The sequence below is a fragment of the Pelmatolapia mariae genome, linkage group LG10_11, assembly GCF_036321145.2.
Source record: "Pelmatolapia mariae isolate MD_Pm_ZW linkage group LG10_11, Pm_UMD_F_2, whole genome shotgun sequence".
Lineage (NCBI taxonomy): Eukaryota > Metazoa > Chordata > Actinopteri > Cichliformes > Cichlidae > Pelmatolapia > Pelmatolapia mariae.
Genome location: NC_086236.1, coordinates 37,635,518 through 37,641,700, shown reverse-complemented (window position 1 = coordinate 37,641,700; position 6,183 = coordinate 37,635,518). Strand labels below are relative to the sequence as shown.

Sequence of the window (6,183 nt, the reverse complement as noted above, 5' to 3'; positions counted from 1 at the left end):
TGCACCAATCTAGAGGGGAGTTGCCAGGACAGGTGTGGCTGGTAGGACCAGGCTTGCAAGGCTGCCCAGGTCTCTGTTTTTTCTTATCAGAGGAGGCAGGGAAGACACCTGGATAACAGAGGCAGTCAGTACTGGGCTAATCCCCTCACCTATCAGGCTCCATCTAAGCTCTGTACTGCCACAAAGACCCATAGCATCAGAGGTTAGGACTTTTAAACAGAGAGCCAATCCAGACTTCTTGGATTGGGTACTGGTTCCACCAGATTGACACACTGAAGTACTGCTCTACTTATTGTTGAGATGTTACCATGCCCTAGGAAGGAAGTAATGCTTTGCTTAAAAACTTATACTTAAAAGATATTTGGTAGAAACAGGGACAGTCTCTGGAACAAGAAAAGGAATTTAGAAACGATGTTGATTTCCACAGCGTGGATTCTGCCTATTAATGACATTGGGAGGTTGTCCCATGTTTGGAAGACCTGCTTCATTTTGGAGTAAGCTCCAGTTAGGAGAATAGAGGCAGACTGAGTGTAGTAGTAGGGCCAATTTAATTTGAATATTTTTAAAAGATTCTCAAAAAGTTCCAGAGTTGGGGCCAGAGACTTTATAATTCTGCATGTCTGTGATTGTGTATTACCTCTTGGATAGTTTGTGGAAAATTATCATCAGCAGCTGAGATTCTGGATCATTAATATGCAAATTGTCGTGACCATGATCGACAACCATTGATCAAAGGCCATGAGTACCATTCACAGAGAGTTGGGCAGTGGTTGCAATCACAGCATTGTACTGTTTATAAGTTTGGGGAAACCTGCAGTCAGCTGAGCCTGAAGAAGTCACCTGGATGAGTAATGAAATGTTTCTCCCACTGAAAACATCCAGATGAACAGAATCAACTTTTTGCTTACCTGGATGATTGAGCATGCATCAACACACTCATTTGTTATCTTGGCTGTGTGGTTAGGAATGTTGTCCTGTTAGAAGATGGACCTTTGTCCCAGTCTGCGATCCACAGAGCTCTGGACACATAACTGCATTCATCTTTCCCTCGACCCTAACTACTCTATCAGTTTCCAGTTCCCTCTGCTGAAAAACATCCCCACAACATGATGCTTCCACCACCGTGCTTCACTGTAACGATTTTATTGGCAGACAATGAGTGGTGCCATGATGCTTGGCATTCAGGCCAAAGAGTTGAACCCTTGTCTCATCAGACCAGAGAATTGTGTTTCTCGTGGTCTGAGAATCCTTTAGGTGCTTTCTGGGAAACTCCAGGTGAGCCGTCACCTTCTACTGAGGAGTGGGCTCAGTCCGACCACTCTACCATACAGGCCTGATTGGTGGCGTGCTGCAGAAATGGTTGGACTTCTGGAAGGTTCTCTGTCCACAGAGCAACACTGGAGCTCTGTCAGAGTGACCATCAGGTTCTTGGACACCTCCAGCTCTAGGTAGAGTCCTGGTGGCTCCAGATATCTTCCATCTATGGATAATGGAGTCCACTGTACTCATTGGGACCTTCAATGCTGCAGAATCTTTTCGTACCCTTCTCCAGACCTGTGCCTCGATACAATCCTGTCACTGAGGTCTACATACAGTTCCTTGGATTTCATGGCTTGGTTGGTGCTCTGACACCTGTCCATGGTTTGGACCTTACAGAGACAGGTGTGTACTTTCCAGATCAAGTCCAGTAAACTGAATTTACCACAGGTGGACTCCAATCAAGTTGTAGACACATCTGACAGATGAACAGTGGAAACAGGAAGCATCTTAGCTCAGTTTTGAATGTCATGACAAAGGCTGTGAGTGCATGTAATGTTTTTGTTCGCTATTATTAATAAATGCAAGAACATCAAAGTCTTTTTTCATTTGTCATTTTGTGTGTAGAATTTTGAAGTGAGAAATTAATTAAATTTTTGAATTAAGCTGTAACATGAAAATATGAGGAAGCGCCATGAATCCTTTCTGGATGCACTGTAACTTGTAGTTCTGTGAATGATTGTTGTTGTTCTCTGTCAGAGCCATGCAGTCTGCTGATGCACTGTTGTTGTCTGACCCCTTTGCAAAGACAAATTAAAACCTCACATTGACAACCTGTTTGTGCAGATTCATTTATGTCTAATTTCCATAACATGGTATGGGGCATTTTAAAATGTTTAGCAAAGTAAACCAAAAAAAGTGGTCCTCATAAGATAAGTAGGAAAATATTCAATATAATATGTGTATGATATACAGAAGCTGGTTTATTGGAAATAACTGTTAAATGAGTGTGATCCGGTCAACCTGTGAGGACCCCTGGTTAACCAGCTTCTCTTTAGTCCCACTAGCGAGGCTAAATCTGTGGTAGCCTAGCTTATAGCATCAACTTGACTAAATAAGTTCTTTCCTCCTGATGCTGACTGTGGTTAGTGAACATGTGTGTGTGTTAGCCAAGACGCAGGGAGAGAATGTGAGCTGTTGCATTTGTCCCATTACAACACAGTGATATGGGTCCAAGAAAAGATCTGCTCTGGGCTCTAATAGCTAATTCAAATGTAATAGAGTTGAATAAAGCAGCGCCACCTTCTGGTGAAGATGGCCTACATTACTGACCTATATAAGGATACAGTGCAGATGTCACAGAGCCCACTCTGGTCAGAAGTCCTGCACCCGTTCACTGACTTCACAGAAATGACCTAGAAGCTGAATGGCAGATGGCAAAGCCAAAATGCCAGTAAGTGAAAAGAAGTTATGTAAAAAAAATGAAAATCACATGATGAAGAAGCAGCCCTGAAGCCCACCATAGAACTGTGGAGCAGAGGTTAGCACTGTTAGCTCACAGCAACAGGGATCCTGGTCCTCTCTGTATACAGTACTTGTTTAATGATTGATAGTAACGCATTATTATCGTCACAGGGTCGAGTCAGGGCTTGAAACTGATGGTGCTAAATGACTGTATGTGGATTTGGGCCGACTGACGTGAAGCAAAACCAACATATGTGCAGCTTCTCACGAAATTCCGACAGCACATAAATGTAGCAGAGCTCTGCTGGGACGGACAAAGCCCTCTTTGTCACTTCTTCCCCTTTTTCAGCTTTTTCACTTGAGCGAGGATAATAAACTAACACTTGATCATGTTTGATGACACACTTCGGGCGCAGAGTTGTGCTTTGTTAACTTTTTCCTGCTGGTTAGACCTTTGTTAGAGCCCAGTCTGGAGAGCAGGAGAGAGAAGGAGGGATTTCCCTGTTCCAAAAACTTTTTCATCCAGTTTCCATTAAGGAGGGGGAGGGAGGATGGACATTCCTCTCATACTGAGGCCAGGCGGTGTGGGGGGGGAGGGGGTGCTTCCTGCTACTTCAAGTATGTACCGCTTCTTTCTTTACTCCCAACATGGAAAAAGACTCCTTGGCCTCTAACAAACTCTTTTTCCCGGTGAAAGAATAAAAACGGTGACGTCCAAGATGGAGCGGCTGCAGCAGCGCGTTTAGTAACTTCAGGAGAGTTGGTGCGTGCCGAGGAGACACGACAGAGCAGCAGCGACCGAACAAAAGGATGTTTCACTGAAGTCACAGGCTCGGAAAGTAAACCAAGTTCTTCAGGTAAATCATTTACGTGTGTGTGCGCACATTAACCGGATGCTCCGCTTATCTTTGTCAAACTGTTTCAGTCCTGCTGTTGTCATTTTACGGCACACAAAACTAAACGGCTGAGAAAAAAAAGCCTTGCAGCTCGTCGTTCGTAAAGCTTGGATTGGCTTCTGACTCAATCAAGTGTGCTTTGAATTAACTTCAATAATCAGTGCCAATTCACTGACAGCGTGACGTGTAGGTGGGTGTAGCCTTTACTGCATCCTGGCCTTATCAGTAGGACTCCAGTTAGCTCTGTATGACATCTGAATGTGAACGTGGGGTCCTTGGAGTGGGTCCAGTCTGAAGTGGATGACACAACAGTTGTTTTGCATTCACAGCGTTGTACTGTCAGTTATCACAGGCGCACAGTAATCTGCTTATGTGACGTTTGTACCTCAGAGTGAGTAACAGCAGTGAACAAAAACTAAACTGACCAGATAAACAAGAAAACTCACTCTATGGCTTTTTGCATAGTAAGATTTTAATTGGGAAATCCATCCATTCATTCATTTTCCCAACTGTTTATCCAAATTGGGCAAGAGCCCTGTCCCACGAGCCTGCCCCAACCCTTACAGGGGGTTCGGCATTTCCACATAGCATCATCGCTTTAGTTTCTCTGTTGACACACGCAGACTAAATTCTGATAATTCTCATTTAATTTAAGACTAAACAAGATTGAGTTTAATGATGAAGATTAATTTGTATTTGTAAAATATTTGAAATTGTAGCTTTTAAATAAGGTTGAATTGCCATTAAACACAGAGAGTAGAACAGGGGTGTCCAACTCCAGGCCTCGAGGGTCGGTGTCCTGCAGGTTTTAGATGTGTCCTTGATCCAACACAGCTGATTTAAATTGCTAAGTGACCTCCTGACCATGTCTTGAAGTTCTCCAGAGGCCTGGTAATGAACTAATCATTTGATTCAGGTGTGCTGACCCAGGGTGAGATCTAAAACCTGCAGGGACACCGGCCCTCGAGGCCTACAGCTGGAGTTGGACACCCCTGGAACAGAAGGTGTAGCTGTACAGTCACTGGTCCATTCTTTTGATTTGAAGATATTTGTTAACAGCACTCTTCAAGGAAAGACATTTGCTGCTCCAAAATTTGGAGTTCAGCTTGAGGTCAAAGGGGCAGTCCATCATAATGTTAGGGTAAGAGTTCCTTTAACTGAAGGGGCCGGGCCCAGCTCCTGTAAAACAACCTCGCACCATGATCCTCGCTCCACCAAACTTTACACTTGGCACAGTGCAGTCACACAAGCATTGTTCCCAAGTGTAACACTGAACCGGCAACTAGGAGAAGTAGTGAAGGTAGATGACTTTAATCCCTGGGGTTGAGAGGTCAGCAGAGGTAGAGACTAGCAGCCAGGTGGATTTGTGACGGAAGGATTGCAGCTCAGAAAAAGGGAAGATTTACAAAATGGTGTTTAGATCAAAAAGACGGGAGATGGAGCTGTTCAAGTTTTCACTGCGAGTGAACAGGATGGACAGGACAGAGCTCAGGCTGAGACGGCAGCTTTTGATTATTTTAGTAAACAAGTATTCCATTTCTTTTTCGAGTAATCGGATGAGACATAGTTTTGTTTTAATAATCAGCAGTAGTAAATAGAAAAATACAGGTCCTTTAAAATAAACTCCTCATTGGTTTTCATGCTAGAAATGTCAGTGTTCTGCATAGTTTAACTAAACAGAAACTAAAGGAAGTGAGGTCAGAGGTCACATTGTAATGTAACTCCTGTATCTTTACTGTAGAATTGAGTAAACCAAACAGTGGTGGATGGGAGAAGCTCAAAGGTTTGCTGATCGGTGGTTTGATGGAGCACCGAGCTAGCTTTTCCCTGTAAAGGTTTGTATGGTTATGACAGTAAGAAGCACTGCTAGAAAAATGTTTTCCCTCCACCAGAGCTCGTTCTCGTGGTTACGACTTTTTGCTCCTAATCATTTGTGTGTAGACAAACTCTGTGTTAAACTGTGACGTTTATTTTCACTGCTGCTGTTGTTTTATCAGCTGTAGCAGCCAGTTTGCTAACATGTCAACAGTTTGCTAATTGACCAGGATCACAGTCCGACTTACAGCTGGTTACACCCCCAACATACCGTTTACCCCTGTTATCCCCTGTTATCCTAGTGCTAACCAGGCCTGACCCTGCTTAGCTTCCAAGATCAGAAAAGGCTGGCTTCAACTTTTAATGTGCTATATCTTGTTTTCACCAGCCACATATCCCAGTACGTACTGCTCCCGTGTGTTGTACCCGATTCTTGAATATTGTATCTGACAGTTTAAATATCTGCGGTTGCTTTAGCATCATTCTGCTTGCTTCTTTCATTTTATGTGTCATGAACAATCTGCACTGATCTTAAGAAACATCTGCAGCATGAACGACTGACACTGAGTCAGCACTCTTCTGTTATACTGATATAGAAAGTGTTCCAGAATAAGGACATCTGCCTTCAGACAGTTCCACATAAACATCTTGGTGGTCTTCACTTAATATCAGATGTGTGAGTGGAAGTTGATGCTCCACAGAACTTTAAAGAAGTGTTGCATGTTATACTGTGCTGAGCTCAGGTGACAGA

General features: G+C 43.5%; 1 protein-coding gene across 1 annotated transcript in view; it reads left to right on the top strand.

The window, feature by feature from the left end:
- The first annotated feature begins 3,419 nt into the window (after nt 1–3,419).
- The window catches only part of amot (angiomotin), a 36,519-nt gene continuing 33,755 nt past the window's right edge, over nt 3,420–6,183 (top strand). The window contains exon 1 of the mRNA XM_063487303.1: nt 3,420–3,578. The gene's annotated coding sequence lies outside the window, so the exon portion shown is untranslated. The remainder of the gene's footprint in view (nt 3,579–6,183) is intronic.